Source organism: Acinonyx jubatus, chromosome C1 (assembly GCF_027475565.1).
Source record: "Acinonyx jubatus isolate Ajub_Pintada_27869175 chromosome C1, VMU_Ajub_asm_v1.0, whole genome shotgun sequence".
NCBI lineage: Eukaryota > Metazoa > Chordata > Mammalia > Carnivora > Felidae > Acinonyx > Acinonyx jubatus.
This window is the reverse complement of record NC_069381.1, coordinates 93,289,941-93,314,822: the sequence shown is the minus strand read 5'-3', so window position 1 is coordinate 93,314,822 and position 24,882 is coordinate 93,289,941. Positions and strand designations below refer to the sequence as shown.

The window sequence follows — 24,882 nt, the reverse complement described above, 5'->3', positions numbered from 1 at the left end:
TACAGGTTTTGGGTTAAGTCTTTACTATTTTCTACATATAAGACCATATCACCTACAAACAATGACAATTTTACTTCTTCCTTTCTAATTTGGATGCTTTTTATTTCTTTTTTAAAAAATAATTTATTTTTTAATTTACATCCACGTTAGCATATAGTGCAACAATGATTTCAGGAGTAGATTTCTTTTTTTTTTTTTTAAGTTTATTTATTTTTGACAGAGACATAGTGTGAGCATGAGCTGGGGAGGGGGCAGAGAGAGAGGGAGACACAGAATCTGAAGCAGGCTTCAGGTTCCAAGCTGTCAGCACAGAGCCTGACACGGGGCTCGAACTGATGAACCGCGAGATCATGACCTGGGCCGAAGTTGGACGTTCAACCGACTGAGCCACCCAGGCGCCCCTCAGGAGTAGATTTCTTAATTCCCCTGACCCATTTAGTCAATCCCCCCTCCCACAACCCCTCCAGTAACCCTCTATTCTCCATATTTAAGAGTCTCTTATGTTTTGTCCCCCTCCCTGTTTTTATATTATTTTTACTTCCCTTCCCTTATGTTCATCTGTTTTTTATCTTTAAGTCCTCATATGAGTGAAGTCATATCATATTTGTCTTTCTCTGACTAATTTTGCTTAGCATAATACTCTCTAGTTCCATCCACGTAGTTGCAAATGGCAAGATTTCATTCTTGTTGATTGCCGAGTAATACTCCATTGTGTGTGTGTGTGTGTGTGTGTGTGTGGTGTGTGTGTGTGTATACCACATCTTCTTAATCCATTCATCCATAGATGGACATTTGGACTCCTTCCATACTTTGGCTATTGTCAATAGTGCTGCTATAAACATTGGAGTGTATGTGCCCCTTTGAAACAGCATACCTATATCCCTTGGATAAATACCTAGTAGTGCAATTGTTGGGTTGTAGGGTAGTTCTCTTTTTAAGTTTTTGAGAAACCTCCATACTGTTTTCCAGAGTGGCTGCATTAGTTTTCATTCCCACCAGCGGTGCAAAAGAGATCCTCTTTCTCCACATCCTCACCAACATCTGTTGTTGCCTAAGTTGCTAACTTTAGCCATTCTGACAGATGTGAGGTGGTATCTCATTGTGGTTTTGATTTGTATTTCCCTGATGAGTGATGTTGAGCATTTTTTCATGTGTCAGTTGGCCATCTGGATGTCTTCTTTGGAGACACTTCTTTGGAGAAGTGTCTATTCATGGCCATTTCTTCACTGGATTATTTGTTTTTGGGTGTTGAGTTTGATAAGTTCTTTATAGATTTTGTATACTAAGCCTTTATCTGATATGTCATTTGCAAATATCTTCTCCCATTCCATCAGTTGCCTTACAGTTTTGCTGATTGTTTCCTTCACCGTGCAGAAGCTTTTTATTTTGATGAGGTCCCACTAGTTCATTTTTATTTTTGTTTCCCTTGCCTCCAGACACGTGTTGAGTAAGAAGTTGCTATGGCCAAGGTCAAAGACATTTTTGCCTGCTTTCTCCTCGAGGATTTTGATGGCTTCCTGTCTTACGTTTAGGTCTTTCATCCATTTTGAGTTTATTTTTGTGTATGGTGTAAGAAAGTGGTTCAGGTTCATTTTTCTGCATGTCGCTGTCCAGTTTTCCCAGCACCACTTGCTGAAGACACTGTCTTTATTCCATTGGATAGTCTTTCCTGCTTTGCCAAAGATTAGTTGGCCATACATTTGTGGGTCGATTTCTGGGTTCTCTATTCTGTTCCATTGATCTGAGTGTCTGTTTTTGTGCCAGTACTATACTATCTTGATAGATGAGAGCTTTGTAATACAGCTTGAAGTCCAGGATTGTGATGCTTCCAGATTTGTTTTTGTTTTTCAAAATTGCTTTGGCTATTTGGTGTCTTTTCTGGTTTCATACAAATTTTAGAATTGTTTGTTGTGGCTCTGTGAAGAATGATGGTGTTATTTTGATAGCTATTTCATTGAATATGTAGATTGCTTTTGGTAGTATTGACATTTTAACAATATTTGTTCTTCCTATCCAGGAGCATGGAATATTTTTCCATTTTGTTTGTCTGTCTTCTTCAATTTCTTTCATAAACCTATAGTTTTAAGTTTATAGATTTTTCACCTCTTCAGTTAGATTTATTCCTAGGTATTTTATTGTTTTTGGTGCAATTGTAAGTGGGATTGATTCCTTGATTTCTCTTTCTGGTCTTCATTGTTGGATGTATAAGAATGCAACTGATTTCTGTGCATTGATTTTATATCCTGCAACTTTACTGAATTCATGGATTAGTTCTAGCAATTTTTGGTGGAATCTTTTGGGTTTTCCATGTAGATTATCATGTCATCTACAAAGAGTGAAAGTTTGACCTCCTACTGGCCAATTTGGATGGCTTTTATTTCTTTGTGTTGTCTGATTGCAGGGGCTAAGACTTCCAGTACTATGTTGAATAACAGTGGCAAGACTGGGCATCCCTGTCTTCTTCCTGACCTTACGGAGAAAGCTCTCACTTTTTCCCCATTGAGGATGATATTAGCATTGGGTCTTTCATGTATGGCTTTTGTGATCTCAGGTATGATCTTTCTATCCCTACTTTCTTGAGGGTTTTTGTCAAGAGAGGATGCTGTATTTTGTCAAATGCTTTCTTTGCATCTATTGGGAGGATCATGTGGTTCTTGTCCTTTCTTTTATTGATGTGATGTACCACATTGATTGTTTTATGGATATTGAGCCAGGCCTGCATCCCAAGTATAAATCCCACTTGGTCATGGTGAACAATTTTTTTTAATGTATTATTGGATCTGGTTGGCTAATATATTGTTGAGGATTCTTGCATCCATGTTCATCAGGGAAATTGGTCTATAGTTCTCCTTTTTCATGGGGTCTTTGGTTTTGGAATCAAGGTAATGTTGGCTTCATAGAAAGAGTTTGGAAGTTTTCCTTCCATTTCTATTTTTTGGAACAGCTTCAAGAGAAAGATGTTAACTCTTCCTTAAATGTTTGATAGAATTCCCCTGGAAAGCCATTTGGCCAAGGACTCTTGTTTTTTGGGAGATTTTTGATTACTAATTCAATTTCTTTACTTGTTATGGGTCTGTTAAATATTTCTATTTCTTCCTGTTTCAGGTTTGGTAGTTTCTATGTTTCTAGGAATTTGTCCATTTCTTCCAGATTTCCCATTTTATCGGTGTGTAATGCTCATAATATTCTCTTATTATAATTTGTATTTCTGCTGTGTTGGTTGTGCTCTCTCCTCTTTCATTCTTGATTTTATTTATTTCGGTCCTTTCCTTTTTCTTTTTGATCAAACTGGCGAGGGTTTATCAATTTTGTTAATTCTTTGAAAGAAGCAGCTTCTGGTTTCATTGATCTGTTCTGTTGTTGGTTTTTTTTTGTTGTTTTTTTGTTTTTTTGTGTGTGTGTGTGTGTGTGTTTTTTGTTTGTTTCAATAGCATTGATTTCTGCTCTAATCTTTATTATTTCCTTTCTTTTGCTGGTTTTTGGTTTATTTGCTGTTCTTTTCCAGCTTCTTAAGGTGTAAGGTTAGGTTGTGTATCTGAGACCTTTCTTCCTTCTTTAGGAAGACTTGGATTGCTATATACTTCCCTCTTATGACCGTCTTTGCTGAGTCCCAGAGGTTTGGGGCTGTGGTGTTATCGTTTTCATTGGCTTCCAGGTGCTTTCGAATTTCCTCTTTAACTTCTTGGTTATCCCATTCATTCTTTAGTAGGATGGTCTTTAGTCTCCAAGTATTTGTTATCTTCCCACATTTTTTCTTGTGGTTGATTTTGAGTTTCATAGCGTTGTGGTCTGAAAATATGCACGGTATGATCTCAGTCTTTTTGTACTTGTTTAGGGCTGTTTTGTGTCCCAGTATGTGATCTATTCTGGAGAATGTTCCATGTGCACTGGATAAGTAGGTGTATTCCACTGCTTTAGGATGCAATTTTCTGAATATATCTGTTAAGTCCATTTGGTCTAGTGTGTCATTCAAAGCTATTGTTTCCTTGTTGATTTTCTGTTTAGGTGGCCTGTCCATTGCTCTAAGTGGGGTGTTGAAGTCCCTACAACTGTGGTATTATTATCAATGAGTTTCTTTATGTTTGTAATTAATTGATTTATATATTTGGGTGCTGCTGCCACATTTGGAGCGTAAGTGTTTACAATTGTTAGATCTTCTTGGTGGATAGACCCCTTAAGTATGATATAATGCCCTTCTTCATTTCTTGTTACAGTCCTTATTTTAAAGTCTAGATTGTCTGATATAAGTATGGCTACTCCAGCTTTCTTTTGTTGACCATTAGCATGATAGATGGTTCTCCATCCCCTTACTTTCAATCTGAAGGCGTCTTTAGGTCTAAAGTGGGTCTCTTGTAAACAGCATATAGATGGATCTTGTTTTCTTATCCATTCTGTTACCTTATGTCTATTTATTGGAGCATTTAGTCCATTGACATTTAGAGTGAATACTGAAAGATATGAACTTTTTTCCATTGTGTTGCTTGTAGAGTTGGAGTTTCTGGTAGTGTTCCGTAGTCCTTTCTAGTCTTTGTGCTTTTGGTCTTTTTTGTTTTGTTTTGTCTTTTCTCCCTTCAGAGAGTCCCCCTTAAAATTTCTTGCAGGGCTGGTTTAGTGGTCATGAACTCCTTTAAGTTTTGTCTGTCTGGGAAACTTTTTCTCTCTCCTTCTATTTTGAATGACAGCCTTGCTGGAGAAAGAATTCTTCACTGCATATTTTTTCTGATTCAGCACACTGAATATATCCTGCCACTCCTTTATGGCTTGCCAAGTTTCTGTGGATAGGTTTCTGCAAACCTGATCTGTGTTCCCTTGTAGGTTAAGGACTTTTTTTCCCTTGCTACTTTCATGATTCTCTCCTTGCCTGACTGTTTTGTGAATTTGAGTATGATATGCCTTGTTGATGGTCAGTTTTGTTGAATCTAATGGGAGTCCTCTGTGTTTTCTGGATTTTGAGGTCTGTGTCTTTCCCCAGGTTAGGAAAGTTTTCTGCTATGATGTACTCACATAACCCTTCTACCCCTTTTTCTCTCTCTTCATCTTTTTGGGACCCGTATGATTTTGATGTTACTTTTTAATGAGTCGCTGATTTTTCTAATTCTTAAATCATGCTCTTTTGCCTTAGTCTCCCTCTTTTTTTCTGCTTCATTATTATCCTAGAGGACAAGTTTGTTTTTTATATTGCTGATTTACTGCTCTGCCGCATCCATCTTTGCCTCTGTGGCATCCATTCGAGATTGCAGCTCAGTTATCCATTTTTAAAATTTCTTCCTGACTAGCTTTTTCTTCTTTTATATCCTCAGAAAGGGATTCTAATCTGTTTTCAACCTCAGCTCGTATTCTTATTATTGTGATTCTAAATTCTAGATCAGACATCTTGCTTGTGTCTGTTGATTAAGTCCCTGGCTGTCATATCTTTCTGCTCTTTCTTTTGGGGTGAGTTCCTTCATTTCATCATTTTGAAGGAAAAGGAATTAGTGAGATAAAAAAATTAAAATTATAAAATAAAAACAACACACACAAAAATCAAATAAATGATGCTAGATCCTAGGTGTGTTTTGGTCTAGTTGTTGAAAAGGACTTGATAGATTAGTGAAAAAAGGGAAAGATAAAAAAAAGAAAAAAGAAAAAAGGAAAATGTTTGAAAATTTGAAAGAAATGAATACAATGAAATAGAATTAAATGACATGATGGAAGTAAAATAGAATTTGAAAAGTTTACAAAACAGTAAAAAATATAGTAGAAAAAAATTAAAGACAAATTTTTTAATAAAAATTTAAAATAAAAATAATTTTTTTCTCTTTCTGTATTCAAGCAAAAGAAAAGAAAAAGAAAACAAATTGAATAGATGGACCAGCAAAGACTGAAATACAATTGAAATTACATCAGTTTCCCCTAGAAGCAAACTATGAAGCACTTTATAGTCCATAAACTAAGCAGGTGGAGAAACTTGTGTGGTGGAGAAACTTGTGTTCCTGAAGAATGAGGTTGGCCCAGCTGGGCGGGGCTTAGTGTAACAGCTCCGTTCTCCACTAGATGGCACTTCTAGCCTACTGCGGTGGATTGTTGTGTCGCATGTAAGTATGTTTGTGCATGTGTGGGAGGGGTGAGAATGGTGTCACCCAGCTACCCAGTCTCTAGTATCAGAAATCTGTTCTCCCTGATCAGCAATCCCGCACACATCCTTTGTCTCCAGCTTCCAACCACACTCCACTTTTAGACTGTGACCAAGCCGCCAGGTTACTAGGCGGCACCTCCCTCCTGAGTTTTATCTCAAATGCGGCTGTGTCCCGACCCCTCACTTCTGAAGGACTGCGTCTTTGACCCACTCAGACTTTCTTGGGGAGGGTCTCACCGAGAAATGGCTGGGTGCTGGCCCACCCCCAGAGACGTTTGGGAGACTGCATCGCTGCTGATGCCCAGAGACCACGGCTGGGTGCCAGCCCGCCCCAGAAAAAGTTCACACGATCATGTAGCAGCAGCATTTCAGGGATTATGAAAAATCACAACACATATCTAGCACCAGGCTTCACCCTTAATGACCTTGTTCCAGCACCAGTGAATGTGGTTGTTCTCTGGGGTCTGCTGGAACTTTGCCTGTGGGGTGTCTGCATAGCCTCTACCAGATGTCCTCCCAGCAGGGGAACTGCCTCTTCTCTGTGGCCCAAGGACCTCCCGACCTCACTCTGCTCCTGGGGATTCCCCCTTCCTACCAGAACACCATCAGGTATCAAGCTACAGAGTTTCAGACTCTGAGGTCCCCCTGTATAGAGTCTTAATGGAATTTAAACCCTCTTATTTCTCCTTTCTCTCTTTTTTTCCTTCACTTCCTTGTGTGCTCTTTCTTTTCTCTCCAGCTGCTTTCAGGCGGTTGGGGGTGGGATGCTTTCCTGTACTCTCCCTACCCACCCCCCATCTCCATCCTCTCTCCACAAGCAAAAACAGCTCCTTGCCCTCTGTGGCTTCTCTCCCCTGGTTCACCTCTCTGCCCCACGTACCTGCTGAGTTCTGTGATTCAGGTTGTGCAGATTGTTGTGTTAATCCTCAAATCAGTTTTCTAGGTGTGCAAGATGGTTTAGTGTTGATCTGGCTGTATTTCAGGGATGAGAGACGCAAAAAAAAAATATTCCATGCTGTTCTGCCAACTTGGCCCCTCTCAGAAAGCCACTTTTTGTTTCTTTATCTTCCTAATTTCTCTATCTGTGGCTTCCAGTACTATGTAGAATAAGAGTGGTGAGGGTGATCTTAGAGGAAAACCTCTCATCCTTTCACCATTGAGTTTGATGTTAGCTGCGACACTGTCATATATAATCCTTGTTTTGTTCAGGTATGTTTCTTTTATACTCAGTTGACTGAGGGTTTTTTAGCATGAAATGATGTATTTTGTCAAGTGCTTTTTTTTGCATCTATTCATATGATCATAGATTTTATTTTTCATATTACTAATATGATATATCACATTTATTGATTGTGTTTGCTGCATCCCAGGGATAATCCTGCTTGGTAATGTTGTATGATATTTTTAATGTGTTTTTGAATTCAGTTTCCTGATATTTTGTTTATAATTTTTACACCTGTATTCATCAGGGATGTTGGCCTTTAGTTTTCTTCTACTGGCATTTGTATGTGGGTAATGCTAACCTTGTAAAATGAGTTTGGAAATATAACTTCATTTTCAATTTCTTGGAAGAATTTGAGCAAAATTGGCATTAATTCTTTAAATATTTGGTAGAATTCACTATTGAAACCATTTCATACTGATCTTTTCCTTGTTGAGAGGTTTTTGACTAATGATTCAATCGCTGTTCTAGTTTGGGTCTGTTTAGACATTCTATTTCTTCATGATCTACCTGTGGTCAGTTATGTTTCTAGGAATTTATCCATTTCTCTTAGATTATCCAGTGCTTTGAGATAAATAGCTTTTTCTTTCTTTCTTTCTTTCTTTCTTTCTTTCTTTCTTTCTTTCTTTCTTTCTTTCTTTCTTTCTTTCTGTTTTTTAGTTTCAGGTATAGAATTTAGTGATTCATCGCTTACATACAATACCCAGTGCCCATCACAACCAGTGCCCTCCTTAATACCCATCACCCATTTAACCCATCCCCCCACCCACCTCCCCTCCAGCAACCCTCAGCTTATTCTCTATAATTAAGAGTCTGTCTTATGGCTTGCCTCTCTCTTCCACCCCAGCAATGTTAATTTGTTTCATTTCTTAAATTCCACATGAGTAGAATCATATGGTATTTGTATTTCTCTGACTGACTTATTTCACCTAGCAGAATAGTTTCCAGCTCCATCCATGCCATTGCAAATGGCAAGATTTGATTCTTTTTGATGGCTGAGTAATATTCCATATATATATATATATATATATATATATATATATATATATATATATATTCATGCCACAAGTTCTTTATCTATTCACCATTCAATAGACATTAGGGCTCTTTCCATACTTTGGCTATTGTTAATAATGCTGCTATAAACTTTGGAGTGTGTGTATCCCTTCAAATCAGTATTTTTGTGTCCTTGGGGTAAATACCTCGTAGTGCAATTGCTGGATGGTAGGGTAGTTCTATTTTTAAGTTTTTGAGGAAACGTCCTACTATTTTCCAGAGTGGCTTTACCAGTTTGCATTCCCACAAACAGTGTAAGAGGGTTCCCCTTTCTCTGCATCATCACCGACATCTGTTTTTCCATGAGTTGTTAATTTTCACCATTCTGAAAAGTGATCTTTTTATTTGTGTCATTAGTTCTCACGTTTCTTTCATTTCCAATTTTATTTATTTGAGTGAGTTTCCCCTCTGTTTTCTTAGACTAGTGAAGGGTGTGTCAGTTTTATCTTTTCAAAAAGCCAACTCTTAGTTTTTTAAAAATCATTTTGCTATTTTCTATTTCTTTGACTTTTTCTCTAACCTTTGTCATTTTCTTCCTTCTGCTAACTTTGGACTTGGTTTATTACTATTTTTCTAGTTCCTTGAATTGTAAAGTTAGGTTGTTAATTTGAGGTTTTTTTAATGTATTCATTAATCACTATGAATTTCCTTCTTGGTCCTGATTCTTCTACATCCTCTCTGGGGAGTCCACCATAGTGATGGCTGCTGGTTACCTCAATGGAAAATAGCTGCTGGTGTCTTCTGAGGAGTAGACTGTCAGGATCCACACTAACAAACATTTTAGAGTCCTCAACTTTGAACAGTATAGGAGCCTGGGTTGTTTTGAGGGCTACTGAATTCCTAGGCAGTAAAGCCTGGAAGAGTCCTCTGCAGAGCAAGCCAATGGAAAATGTGATGGCACCCACCACATAGCTAATACTGATAACCCCACCCTTTTACTTTGTTCCTAATCATCTCCAGATATCTTAACTAACACAATCTTCCCAGTGACCCTTTCTGTGTGGTTTATCTTAATTTTTTGCTCCACTGTATTGCTATAGAATCTTAATGATACTTTTGAGCTCTCTAAGGCCTATTTTCATTTATGGATAACTATTTAAATGTTATGCTTTGTGGGGGGATGAAGATTGATGTATCCTATTCTCTGTCTAGCTGACATTATTCATGTTCATTATACTCAACAGTGGAAAGTTGAAAACTTTTCATCAAAATAAGGAACCAGGTAAGAATGCCTTATCTTGCTGCTTCTACTCAGCATAGTATTGGAAGTACTAGCCAGAACAATTAAGCTAGAAAACAAAATGAATCAAAATTTTAAAAGAGGAAGCAAAATTGTCTTTGTTTGTGGATGATCTTATATGTGGAATACCCTAGAGACTCCACCAAAAAATTTTTAGAACTACAACCAGACTCAGTAATGTTACACGATACAAAATCAACATGCAAAAATTATGTGATTCTGTATACTAACAATGAACTATCTGAAAGAGAAATTAAGAAAACAATTCCAGGGGTGCCCGAGTAGCTCAGTTTGTTAAGTGTCTGACTCTTGATCTCAGCTCAGGTCTTAATCTTGATGTCATGAGCTCAAGCCCCACATTGGGTTCCATGCCAGGCATGGAGCCTACTTGAAAAAGAAAAAAAGGAAATAATTTCATTTACAGTAGCACCCAAAACAATAAAATGTTTAAGAATAAATTTAACAGAGAAAAACTTGAGCATTAAAACTCTAAGAAATTAAACACAAATAAATGGAAAGATAGCCCATGATCATGATTGAAAGAATTAATATTGTTAAAATATTCTCTCTATCCAAAATGATGTACAGAATCAATTCAATCTCTATAAAAATTACAATGGCATTTTTCACAGAAGTAGACAAAACAATTACAGAATTCACATGGGGCCACAAAATACCCCAAATAACTAAAGGAATCTTGAGAGAAAAGAAGAACGACATAACACTTCTTGATTTCAAGCTATACTACAAAGTTATAGGATCATAACAGTATGGTACTGGCATGAAAACAGACACACAGACCAACAGAACAAAAAAGTAATCCAGAATTGAACCTACATATATAGTCTACTAATCTTTGGCAAGATTGTCAAGAATATGCAATGGAGAAAGGATAGACTCTTCAATAAATAGAGTTAGAAAAACTGGTTATCCACATACAAAAGAGTTATCAACAGTCTACTTATCCTAACTGATAAGGAGTTAATATTAAAAATATAAAAAGAACTCATAAAATTCAATAGCAAAAGAAAAAAATCTCATTAAAAATTGGGCAAAGGACCTAAATAGAAATTTTTCCAATGAAGGTATACAGATAACCACGAGTACACAAAAAGATGCTCAATATGACCAGGGAAATCTTGGTTGAAACCACAATGAAATACATCTCACATCTGTTAGAATAGCTATTAACAACAACAGCAACAAAAGAGTTAGTAAGGATGTGGAGAAAAGAGAGCCTTGTATACTGCTGATGGAAATATAAGTTGGTATAGCCATTATGGATAACAGTATGAAATGGAGGTTCATTAAAAAATTAAAACTACCATATAATCCACCAATCCCATTTCTGAGAATATATCTGAAAGAAAAAAAAATCAAGCAAATTTACTCTTCTTTTTCTAGTTTCCTGTAGAGGAAGCTTAAGTTATTGTTTTTTAGATCTTAAAATATGCATTCCATACTATAATTTCTTTCTAAACACTGCTGCTATAGACTGAATGTTTGAGTCTTGCTCCCCCACCCCAAATTCATAAATTGAAACCTAATCCTGACATAAGAGTATTTGGAGGTGGGGCACTTGGGAAGTGAGGTTATTAGGGAAAAGCCCTCATAAATGTGATTAGAATCTTTATAAAAGAGACTGTAGAGGGGCACCTTGGTGGCTCAGTCAGTTGAGCGTCCGACTTCGGCTCAGGTCATGATCTCACGGTCTGTGAGTTCAAGCCCCGCGTCGGGCTCTGTGCTGACAGCTCAGAGCCTGGAGCCGGTTTCAGATTCTGTGTCTCCCTCTCTCTGACCCTCCCCCGTTCATGCTCTGTCTCTGTCTCAAAAATACATAAAACATTTTAAAAAAATTTAAAAAAAGAGACTGTAGAGATTTTCCTTCCCTCTTTTGATATGTGAGAACATAGCAAAAAATCTATGAACCAAGAATTAGGCTCTCATAAGACACTAAATCTGCCAGCGGCTTTATCTTGGATTTCTCAGCCCCCAGAACTGTGAGAAATAAATGTTTCTTGTTTATAAACCACCCAGTCTGTGGTATTTTGTCATAGCAGCCCAAACAGACTAAAACAACAGCCTTTGCTGAGTTCCACAAATTCTGATAAGTTGTATTTTCATTCAGTTCAAAACATTTAAAAAATTTTTGAGCTTTCTTCATTGACCCATGTGTTATTTAATCTTTACGTATATTGGGATTTTCTGGCTATTTTCCTGTTGTTGATACATAGTTTAATTATGTTGCGGTCTGAGAGCATACATTGTATATTTTCATTCTTTTTAATTTCTTAAGGTGTATTTTGTGTCAAAGAATGTGGTCTATCTTAGTAAATATTCCATATGAACTCGAAAAGTCTGTGTATTCTACCTCTTTTTGATTAGTAGTCTATTGATGTCAATTATATCGAGTTGCTTCATGGTACTGTTGATTTTAACTATGTCCGTACCAGTTTTCTTCCTGCTAGATCTGTCCATTTCTGATACTCAGTGTTGAGGTTTCCAACTATATTAGTGAATTCGTTTATTTATCCTTGCAATTTTGATTTCCTATATTTTGATGCTCTGTTGATAGGCACATGCATGTTTTGTATTGTTATGTTTTCTTGGACAATTGACCCATTATGTAACACTGCTCTTCATACCTGATAATTATTCTTGCTTTGAGTTCTGCTCTGTCTGAAATTAATATAGGTACTCCAGCTTTCTTTTTTTTTTTAAGTTTATTTATTTATTTATTTATTTATTTATTTATTTAGAGTACAAGCAGGGGAGGACCAGAGAGAAGGAGAGAGAGCAAATCCTAAGCAGGCTCCAAACTGACAACATGGAGCCTGATGCGGTTCCCTAACCCACGAATCGTGAGATCTTGACCTGAGCTGAAATCAAGAATTGGACGCTTAACCAACTGAGCCACCCAGGCACCCCCTAACTTTCTTTTGATTAGTGTTATCATGGTTATCTTATTTGTTCTCTTACTTAACCTACATGTATCCTTATATTTAAAGTGGGTTACACATAGATAACATGGGTACGTTTTATTTTTTACATACTCTGATGTAAAAATTCCAGAAATAGCAAAAGTAAAACAACTGGATCATAGTAATTAGTAAGAGTTTATTATAAACACAAAAACAGTTCACAAACTGGGAGCTCTGAAACCAACAGTAGAAAGAGGCTCAGAGGAATATTATTATAAGATAGCTTATATTGTAAGAATGCAGAGGTTGCATCTTTACAATAAGTTGATTACAGTATTAGAGTTTTCCTACTAATAAGGGACTGCCAGTTTGGGGGAAGAGCTTGTTTCATTTATGATTTTAAGAGGCAGAAGAATGGCTCAAGTTTGACTTGCGTTGCAGAATTGGCTGTATTAAGTTTTCCTTATGTGGTTTAAATTTTTTTTTCAACGTTTATTTATTTTTGGGACAGAGAGAGACAGAGCATGAACGGGGGAGGGGCAGAGAGAGAGGGAGACACAGAATCGGAAACAGGCTCCAGGCTCTGAGCCATCAGCCCAGAGCCTGACGCGGAGCTCGAACTCACGGACCGCGAGATCATGACCTGGCTGAAGTCGGACGCCCAACCGACTGCGCCACCCAGGCGCCCCCCTTATGTGGTTTAATTGGGTTTTTCTGCTCAGGAAATTTTCATCTTGTTTCCATTCTATATTTGATTTTAACATCATCAATCTCTATCTTCTAATTGATGTATATAGGACATTGATGTTTAAAGTTATTGTTATATAGTTCAGTTAATATCTATCATATTTGTTACTGTTATCTATTCCTTGCCATGAATGTTTGTTCAACTTTTTGTGTTCCGCTCTTTTGCTGACCATTGCATTTTTAATTGAACATTTGATATCATCCCACTTTATGTTCTCTCTTACTATATCAATAATAGGTTGTTTTTTTAACCATTTTGAGTTATTATCCTAGAGTTTAAGTGTACATTTACAGCCAATGCAAGTCCATTTTTGAATAAATCTATATCACAACACAGATAATGCAGGTAGCTTATGACAACAAAATATTCCTAATTCTTTTCCATTTTTTTCATCGTTACTGCCACTCATTTTACTTATATATAAGCTATAATCATCAAATACATTGTTGATAGTATTTTGAGTAAACCATTATCTGTTAATTAAGAAGAAAAAAATTAGGGGCTCCTGCATGGCTCAGTTGGTTAAGTGTCTGACTTTGGCTCAGGTCATGATCTCATGGTTTTTGAGTTCAAGTCCCACATTGGGGTCTGTGCTGGTAGTGTGAAGCCTGCTTTGGATTCTCTCTCTCTCTTTCTCTCTCTCTCCCCGCCCCCTACCTTGGACAGAGAGATTGGGACAATCTCCTGCTTACACTCTCCATTTCTCTCAAAAATAAGCATTGAAAAATTTTTTTGAATTAGAGTTTTTATTTTACTTTCACTTATTCCTTCTCTAATGCTCTTTATTTATGTAGATCTCAGTTTCTGACCTGTATTATTTTTCTTCACTCTGAGAAAGTTCTTTTGCATTTATTTTTTTCCTTTTTAAAATTTTATTTTAATTCCAGTAGAGTTAACATACATTGTCATATTAGTTTCAGGTATGCAGTATAGTGATTCAGTAATTCCATACATCACCCAGTGCTCATAACCCAAGTGCACTCCTTAATTCTCATCACCTTTTTCATCCATTCACGTATTCACCTTCCCTTTGGTAACCATCAGTTCTCTTTAGTTAAGAGTCTGTTTCTTGGGTGTTCTCTCTCTCTCTCTCTCTCTTTCTCTCTCTGTCTCTCTCTCTTCTCCCTTGCTTGCTTGTTTTGTTTCTTAACTTCCACATATGAATGAAGTCATATGGTATTTGTCTTTCTCTAACTGACTTATTTCCCTTAGCATTATAATCTCTCATTCATGTCATTGTAATTGGCAGGATTTCATTCTTTTAATTGCTGAATAATATTCCATACACGCACACATACACACACACATGCCACCTCTTCTTTATGCATTCATCAGTTGATGGGCATTTGGGCTGTTTCCACGATTTGGCTATTGTGGATAATGCTGCTATAAATATCAAGGTGCATGTATCCCTTTGAATTAGTATTTTTGTATCCTTTGGGTAAATACTTCCATTTTTAACATTTGAGAAACCTCTACACCATTTTCCAGACTGCACCAGTTTGCGTCCCTGGCAATAGTGCAAGACAGTTCCCCTTTCTCTACATCCTCGTCAACAACTGTTGTTTCCTGTGTTATTAATTTTAGCCATTTTGACAAGTATGGGGTGGTATCTCATTGTAGTTTTAATTTGCATTTCCCTGATGGTGAATGATGTTGACCATCTTTTTATGTGTCTATTGGTCATCTGTACATCTTCTTTGGGAAATTTCCTATTCATGTCTTCTGCCCATTTTTTTAACTGGGTCATTTAATTTTTTGGTGTTGAATTTGATAAATTCTTTATATATTTTGAATACTAACCATATGCATGTTATGATCTTATTCATTTGTGTTTGCTGAGGCCTGATTTCTGAATATGTGTTGTGTTCTGGAGACTCTCCAATGTGTACTTGAAAAGGATGTGTATTCTGCTGTTTTAAGATGGAATGTTCTGAATATATCTGTTAATTCCATCTGGTCCAGTGTGTCATTCAAAGCCATTGTTTCCTTGATTTTCTGCTTAGATCTGTCCATTGATGTAAGTGGGGTGTTAAAGCTTCTAGTAGTATTGCATTATTATCAATAAGTTACTTTATATTTGCTATTAATTTTTTTTATATATTTGGTGCTTTCATGTTGGATGCATAAATTTTTTACAATTGTTAGATCTTCTGGTTGGATTGTATCCTTTATGATTATATTGTGCCCTTTTCTCTTTTTACAGTGTTTGTTTTAAAGTCTAGTTTATCTGATATAAGTATTGCTACTCCAGATGTCTTTTGACATCAGTTTGCATTTTTTTAAATGTTTATCCATCCCCTCACTCTAGTCTGCAGATATCTTTAGGTCTAAAATGAGTGTCTCGGAAGCAACCTATAGACGGATTTTTTTTTTTTTAATCATTCGGACACCCTGTATCTTTTGATTGGAACATTTAGTCCATTTACATTGAAAGTAATTATTGATGGATAGTATTTATTGCCGTTTTATTATTTGTTTTGTCATTGTTTCTGGAAATTATCTCTGTTCCTTTCTTGTGGTTGTCACTTTTGTTCTTTTCTTTCCAAAGAAAAAAGAGACCAAAAAAGTTACAGACAGAGAGGGAGGCAAACCATAAGAGACTCCTAAATACAGAGAACAAACTGAGGGTTGATTGGGGGGACGGGGAAAACGGATGATGGGCATTGAGGAGGGTACTTGTTGGGATGATCACTGGGTGTTGTGTGTAAGTGTTGAATCACAGGAATCTACTCCTGAAGCCAAGAGCACACAGTATACACTGTATGTTAGCTAACTTGACAATAAAGTATATAAAAATAAAATGTATATATACCTATATCTGGCAACACTGGTTAGTTGTCATGAACATCTTTAGTTTTTGTTTGTGAAACTCTTTTATCTCTCCTATTCTAAACGACAGCTTTGCTGGATACAGTATTATTGGCTACAGATTTTTCCCATTCAGCACTTTGAATATATTATACTCCTCCCTTATGGCTTGCCATGTTTCTGTTGAGAAATCTCCAGCTAGTCTTATGGGTTTTCCCTTGTAAGTTAAGGACTTCTTTTGTCTTGTTTTTTTTAAGGTCCTTTCTTTTTCACCATATTTTGCAAATTTATTTTACAATATGTCTTGGTATGGGACTTCTTTTGTTGACTTTGATGGTAATTCTCTGTGTCTCCTGGATCTGGATGTCTGTTTCCTTCCCCAGATTAGAGAAATTTTCACCTATAATTTCCTTAAATAAACCTGCCCCATTTTCTCTTTCTTCTTCTAGGACTCCTATAAAATGAACATTATTACATACAATAGGGTCACTGAAATCTCTAAGTCTATTCTCGTGTTGCAAAATTCTTCTCTCTCATTTTTTTAATGCTGATTTTTGAGAGATAGAGAAAGAGAGAGAGAGAGAGAGAGACAGTGTGAGTGGGAGACGAGCAGAGAGAGAGAGGCACAGAACCCAAGCAGGCTCTAGGCTCTAAGCTGTCAGCACAGAGCCCGATATGGGGCTCAAACTCACAGACCACAAGATCATGACCTGAGCTGAAGTTGGATGCTTAACTGACTGAGCCATCCAGGCGCCCCTATCTCTCTTTTGTTAAGCTTCATTTCTTTCCATTATTTTGTCTTCTGGGTCACTAATCCATTCCTCTGCTTCTTCTAGCCTGCTATTCATTGCATTAAGCCTGTCTCCATCTCATTTATTGAACTTTTCATTTCTGATTGGTTCTTTTTTCTCTTTCATCTCTGTGGTAAGGGTCTCACTATTGTCTTCTTTTCTCAAACCCAGCAAATATCCTTATGATTATTGCTTTATATTCTCCATCAGGCATGTTTCTTATATCTGTTTAGGTTATATCTCTGGCCATGGCCATAACTTGTTCTTTCATTTGGGATATATTTCTCCATCTTTGCATTTTGTCCAACTCTCTGCCTTCTTCTCTGTGTTAGAAAATCTAGTTATTCAAATACACAACCTAACCTTATACCTAAAAGAGCTGGAAAAAGAACAGCAAATAAAGCCCTAAACCAGCAGAAGAAGGGAAATAACAAAGATTAGAGCAGAAATCAGTGATATTGAAATTTAAAAAAACAAAAACAAAAACAGTAGAACAGATCAATGAAACAAGAATCTGGTTCTTTGAAGGAATAAACAGAATTGATAAACCCCTAGCCAGACTGATAGAAAAGAAAAAGGAAAGTACCCAAATAAATAAAATCACAAGTGAAAGAGGAAAGATCACAACCAATGCCACAGAAATACAAACAATACTAAGAGACTATTATGAGAAATTATGTGCCAACAAATTGGGCAATCTGGAAGAAATGGACAAATTCCTAGAAACATATAAACTACCAAAACTGAAACAGGAAAAAATAGAAAATTTGAACAAACCCACAACTAGTAAGGAAATTGAATCAATAATAATAAAAAAAAATCTCCCAACAAACAAGAGTCCAGGGCGGAATGGCATTCCAGGGGAATTCTGCCAAACATTTAAAGAAGAGTTAATACCTATTCTTTTGAAGCTGTTCCAAAAAATAGAAATGGAAGGAAAACTTCCAAACTTTCTATGAGGCTAGCATTACCTTGATTCCAAAATGAGACAAAGACCCCACTAAAAAGGAGAGCTACAGACCAATTTCCCTGATGAACATGGATGCAAAAATTCTCAACAAGATACTAGCCTACCGAATCAAAAAAATACATTAAAAGAATTTTCACCAAAATCAAGTGGGATTTATTTCTGGGATGCAGGGCTGGTTCAATATCCATAAATCAATCAATGTGATATATCACATTAATAAAAGAAATTATTAGAACTACATGATCTCAATAGATTCAGAGAAAGCATTTTACAAATGCTAAATTGATAAAGACCCTCAAGAAAGTAGAGATAGAAGGATTAGACCTCCATATCATAAAATCCATATATGAAAGACCCATTGCTACTATCATCCTTAATGGGGGAAAACCGAGAGCTTTCCCCCTAAGATCAGGAACACAACAAGGATGTCCACTCTCACCACAGTTGTTCAACATAGTATTGGAAGTCCTGGCCTCAGCAATTAGACAACACAAAGAAATAAAAGGCATCCAAATCAGCAAGGAGGAAACAATCAGAAAAACTAAAAGGCAACCAAGAGAATGGGAGAAAAAATTTGCAAATAACAAACACTCTTTGCAGATGACATGATACTGTATGTGGAAAACCTAAAAGACTCCACACACACACACACACACACACACAAATGCTAGACTGATCCATGAATTCAACAAAGTCGCAGGATATAAAATCAATGTACAGAAATTGGCTGCATTTCTATACACTAATAATGAAGCAGCAGAAAGAGAAATCAAGGACTTGGTTCCATTTACAATTTCACCAAAAACCATAAAATACCTAGGAATAAATCTAACCAAAGAGGTGAAAAGTCTATACACTGAAAACTATAGAAAGTTTGTGAAAGAAATTGAAGACACACACACACACAAAACTGGAAAAACAATCCATGCTCATGGATTGAAAGAACAAACATTGTTAAAATGTCGATACTACCCAAAGCAATCTACATATTTAATGCAATCCCTATCAAAATAAAACCAGAATTCTTCACAGAGGTAAAACAAACAATCCTAAAATTCGTATGGAACCAGAAAAGACCCTGAATAGCCAAAGCAATCTTGAAAAAGAAAACCAAAGCTGGAGGCATCACAGTTCTGGACTTCAAGCTGTCTTACAAAGCTAAAATAATCAAAACAGTATGGAACTGGCACAAAAACAGACATATAGATCAATAGAACAGAATAGAGAACCCAGAAATGGACCCTCAAATGTATGGACAACTAATATTTGACAAAGCAGGAAAGAATATACAATGGAAAAAAGACAGTGTCTTCAGCATATGGTGTTGGGAAAACTGGACGGCGACATGGAGAAGAATGAACCTGCACCACTTTCTTACACCACACACAAAAATAAACTCAAAATGGATGAACGACCTAAACATAAGACCGGAAGCCATCAAAATCCTAGAGGAGAATATAGGTAACAACCTCTTTGACTTTGCCACAGCAACTTTTTACTTAACATGTCTCCAGAGTCAAGAGAAACCAAAGCAAAAATGAACTATTGGGACCTCATCAAGATAAAAGTCTACTGCACAGAAAAGGAAACAATCAGAAAAACTAAAAGGCAACCAAGAGAATGGGAGAAAAATTTGCAAATAACATATCAGATAAAAGTTTAGAATCCAAAATCTGTAAAGAATTTATCAAACTCAACACCCAAAAAACAAATAATCCAGTGAAGAAATGGGCAAAGGACATGAACAGACACTTTTCCAAAGAAGACATCTAGATGGTTAACATACACTCGTCATCAGGGAAATTCAAATCAAAATCACAATGAGATACCACCTCCCACCTGTCAGAATGGCTCAAGGTAACAACTCAGGCAATAACAGATGTTGGTGAGGGTGCAGAGAAAGAGGAACACTTTTGCACTGCTGGTGGGAATGCAAATTGGTGTAGTCACTCTGGAAAACAGTATGGAGGTTCCTCAAAAATTTAAAGATAGAACTACCCTACGATCCAGCAATTGCACTGCCAGGTATTTATCTAAAGGGTACAGGAATACTGTTTCGAAGGGGCACATGCACCCCATTGTTTAAACAGCACTATTGACAATAGCCAAAGTATGGAAAGAGCCCAAATGTCCATAAACTGATGAATGGATAAAGATGTGATGTGTGTGTGTGTGTGTGTGTGTGTGTATATATGTATGTATATACGTATACATATATATACACACACAATGCACATGTATACATATATACACACAATGTACACACATACATATATGTATATACACATACATATATGTATACATATAAATACATATATTTATATAAATATATGTAAATTTATATAAATTTATATAAATTTATATAAATACATATATATGCATACATATATGTATGTGTACATGTATGTGTGTATGGCATGCATGTATATATACAGGTGTGTGTATGTGTATGTATATATATATATATATATATATATAATAAAATATTACTCAGTGATCCAAAAGAATGAAATCTTGCCATTTGCAAACACGTGGATGGAACCACAGTGTATTACACTAAGCAAAATAAGTTAGAGAAAGACAAATATCATATGACTTCACTCACATGTGGAATTTAAGATACAAAACAAGTGAACATAAGGGAATGGAAGCAAAATTAATATAAAAACAGGGAGAGAGATAAACCATAAAAGACTCTTAAATACAGAGAACAAACTGAGGGTTCCTGGAGGGGTGTTGGGTGGGGGGATGGTCTAGCTAAGTGGACAAGGGGCATTAAGGAGGACACTTGTTGGGATGAACACTGGGTGTTATACATAAGTGATGAATCACTAAATTCTATTCCTGAAATCATTATTACACTGTATGCTAGCTAACTTGGACTTAAATTTTTAAAAAAGGAAAAAAGAAAATCCAATTTATGTCTTCTGCTCCTGAGAGTAATAGCCTTATAAAGTGGTCATGCAGCACATAGGGCCTGGTGCTCCAGGGAGTGTCTCCAGAGTGTGTTGCATGCACTCTGGTATTGTGTTATTATCTGCTGTGGGCAGTGTTTGGACCCTGTCCTGAATATGGGGAGTCTCAAGTAGATGTGCCCTAGTCTGCTTGTGAAATGAGACTTGACACCATCTTTACCAAAACTCAGCCCTGTAGAACTCTCTGGTCAGGTGACATGGTATGGGGAGGGGTTTGTGCTGGTACTCTGGGGGAAGTGCCCACAGCACTGAGACTGAGGCAAGCTTAACTGAGAAGGGCAGTCCCACCAGAGTACAGTGAGGTGGGGTCTGGTATATGCAAGTTAGGCACCCAGTGTTGGTGTCATGCTGCTTCCTGCAAGTGGCTCTGTGTCTATGCTGAGGGGTGGAGGGTGGAGGATGGTGCCAGACAGCTCCTTTGTTCCTGGAGAGGTATCTCAGGAACACGTTTTTAGAAGAGTGAATAGTCTCATGCCTGTGTGCCCCAGGCATTCTTCAGCGAGCAGTCTCCAGTCTGTCCCCAGGAGCCTGCCTTCTCTCCAGGAGCAGTACAGTGCCTTCTAGCTCTATCCCAACCAAGCCCACTGTCCTTTAAAACTGCAGGCTTTAAACCTTGCTTGTTGCAAAAACTCTCAAAATTCAGCCTCTCTCACTTTCCAAGCAATAGCTTTTGGGAAACATTCTCCTTGTGTGTTCCCCTGTGTACTCCTCTCTCGCTTTCTCACTTTTCTCAACTACCACACTCCCTCCCCTCCATAGCACCTGTGATCCATTTCTCCCCTAAACCATGTCTCCAACCTTCCTTCGTTCCTTGAGGTGCTTCATTCCCCTTAGTTGTGCAGTTCTGTCAGTCTTCATGTCGATTTCTGGGGTGCATAAGATGATTTGATAAACACAACATATCTAGTTGTGTTTATGGGATGAGGTGAGCGTAGGGTTCTCCTCCCTGCCCCCACCATCTTCCTCTCCAACATTATGTTTTTTTATATATTTTGGATACTAGCCCTTTATTGGCTATTTCATTTGTAAATATTTTCTCCCATTCTGTACATTACCTTTTAGTTCTGTTGATTGTTTTCTTCATTGTGCAGAGGCCTTTTATTTTGATGTAGTCCCAGTAGAGTTTTTAAAAATTATTATTATTATTATTATTATTATTATTATTATTATTTTGTTTTGCTTTAGATTTTGCTTTTATTTCCCTTGCCTCAGGAGACATTTATAGAAACATTTTGCTACAGCTCATGTCAGAGATTACTGCCTGTGCTCTCTTCTAGGATTTTTTATGATTTTAAGCCTCACTTTTAGGTCTTTATTCCACTTGGGGTTTATTTTTGTGCATGATATAAGAAAGTGATCCAGTGTCATTCCTTTGCATGTAGCTCACTAGTTTTCCCAAAACCATTTGTTGAGGAAGCTTTTTCCCATTTGATATTCTTTCCTGTTTTGCCAAAGATTAATTGACCAAATAATCATGGCTTTATTTCTGGGCTTTCTATTCTGTTCTTTTGATCTATGTGTCTATTTTTGTGCCAGTACTATACTGTTTTGATCACCACAGCTTTGTAGTATAAATTGAAGTCTGGAATTTTGGTACCTCTAGCTTTTCTTTTCTTTTTCAAAATTGCTTTGACTCTTCAGGGTCTGTTGTGGCTTCAAACAAATTTACAGTTTTTTAATTCTACTTCTGTGAAATATGCTGTTGGTATTTTGATAGGGATCGCATTAGCTGTGTAGATTATTTTGGGTGGTGTGGACATTTTAACATTTTTTTTCTTCAATCCATGAGATGGAATGTCTTTCCATTTCTTTATGTCATCTTCAATTTCTTTTATCATTGTTTCATACTGTTAACGAGTAAAGTTCTTTCACCTCTTTGGTTAGATTTATTCCTCAGTATCTTATTACTTTTGGTGCAATTGTAAATGGGATTGTTTTTATTATTTTCTCTTTCTGCTGCTTCATTATTAGTGTCTATAAATGCAACAGATTTCTGCACATTGATTTTGTATCCTGTGATTTTACTGAATATATTTATCTGTTCTAGTAAGTTTTTGTTGGAGTCTCTAGGGTTTTCTATATAGAATTATCTGCAAATATTGGTTTTATGTTATATGTTATATATTATCTGCAAATAATGGAAGTGTTAGTTCTTTACCTATTTGGATACCTTTATTTCTTTTTGTTGTCTAGTTGCTATGGCTAGGACTTTAAATACTATGTTGAATAAAAGTGGTGAGAGTGGACATCCTTGTCTTCTTCCTGACCTTAGGGATAAAGCTCTAGGTTTTTCCTCACTGAGTATGATGGTTGTGTTTTTTTCATATATGACTTTTACGATGTTGAGGCATGTTTCCTCTAAACCTACTTCATTGAAGGTTATTATCATGAATGGATGTTGTACTTCATCAAATACTTTTTCTGCATCTATTGAAATGATCATATGGTTTTTATCCTTTCTTTTATTGATGTGATATAGCATTTTGATTGATTTGTGAATATTGAACTACCCTTGCATACTGGAAATAAATTCCACTTGATTGTGGTAAATGATTTTTTAAATGCATTTTTGGATTCTGTTTGGTAGTATTTTATGAGGAATTTTATATCTGTGTTCATCAAAGATATTGGCCTATAGTTCTCTTTTTTAGTGGAGTCTTTATCTGATTTTTGTATTAGGGTAATGCTAGCTTCATAAAATGAATTTATAAGTTTTCCTTCCTTTTCTATTTTTGTAATATTTTGAGAAAAATAGGTATTAACTCTTCTTTAAATGTTTGGTAGAATTCACCTGTGAAGCCATCTGGTCCTGGACTTTTGTTCTTTCTTAGTTTTTTCTTTTTTCTTTTTTTTCTTTTCTTTTTTTTTTTTTTTTTTTTTTACTGATTCAATCTCCTTGCTGGTAGTCTATTCACATTTCCTGTTTCTTCCTGCTTCAGTTATGGTAGGTATACGTTCCTAGGAATTTATCCCTATGATAAGTTTCTTCTAATTTGTCCAATCTGTTGGCATATAGTTTTTCATAATATTCTCTTACAATTATTTGTGTTTCTCTGGTGTTTGTTGTTATTTCTCCTCTTTCATTTGTAATTTATTTATTTGAGTCCTTTCTATTTTCTTTTTGATGAGTCTGGCTAGAAGTTTATGAATATTGTTTATCTTTTCAAAGAACCAGCTTCTGCAACTTCTGGTTTCATTTATCTGTTCTGCTTCTGCTGTGTTGTTGTTGTTGTTGTTGTTGTTGTTGTTGTTGTTGTTTTAGTTTATATAATAATTATTTCTGCTCTAATCTTTATTATTTCCTCCCTTCTGCTGGTTTTAGGTTTTGTTTTTTCATCTTTTTCTAGCTCTGTTAGGTGTAAGGGTTGGTTGTTTATTTGAGATTTTCCACGTTTTTTGAGGTAGGCTTTTATTGGTATAAACTTCCCTCTTAGAAACACTTTTATTTTTTGCATCTGAAATGTCTTGGGCCATTGTGTTTTCATTTTCATTTGTTTCCATACACCTTTTGGTTTCTTCTTTGATTTCTTGGTTAACCCATTTATTGTTTTGAAGCATGTTATTTAATCTCTATGTATTTGTGGTCTTTCCAAATTTTTTCTTGTGGTTGATTTCTAGTATCATAGTATTGTAGTCAGAAAAGATTCATGGTATGACTTTACTATTGTTGAATTTTTTGAGTCTTATTTTCTAGACTAATATGTGACCTATTCTGGAGAATGTTCCATGTATAGTTGAAAAGAATGTGTATTCTGCCATTTTAGGATGGAATGTTCTGAATATATCTGTTAAGTCCACTGGTTCAGTATGTTATTCAAAGTCATTCTTGTTGATTTTCTGTTTGGATGATCTATTGATGTAAGTGGAGTGTTAACGTCCACTACTATTATTCTGTTACTATCAAGTAGTTTCTTTATGCTTGTTATTAACTATTTTATGTATTTGGGTTTTCCCATGTTGTGTGCATAAGTATTTACAATTGTAATATCTTCTTTCTTGGACTGTCTACTTTATGATTACATAGTGTCCTCAT

At 36.3% G+C, this 24,882-nt stretch overlaps 1 protein-coding gene across 5 annotated transcripts in view; it reads left to right on the top strand.

Moving 5' to 3' along the window:
* Positions 1-24,882, top strand: part of DRAM2 (DNA damage regulated autophagy modulator 2) — a 113,007-nt gene that overhangs the window by 53,331 nt on the left and 34,794 nt on the right. For 3 of the 5 annotated variants that reach the window (XM_053214595.1, XM_053214597.1, XM_053214594.1), the window contains exons 12-13: positions 5,813-6,724; positions 9,578-9,615. The gene's annotated coding sequence lies outside the window, so the exon portion shown is untranslated. The remainder of the gene's footprint in view (positions 1-5,812; positions 6,725-9,577; positions 9,616-24,882) is intronic. The other 2 variants (XM_053214598.1, XM_053214596.1) reach the window with 1 other exon arrangement.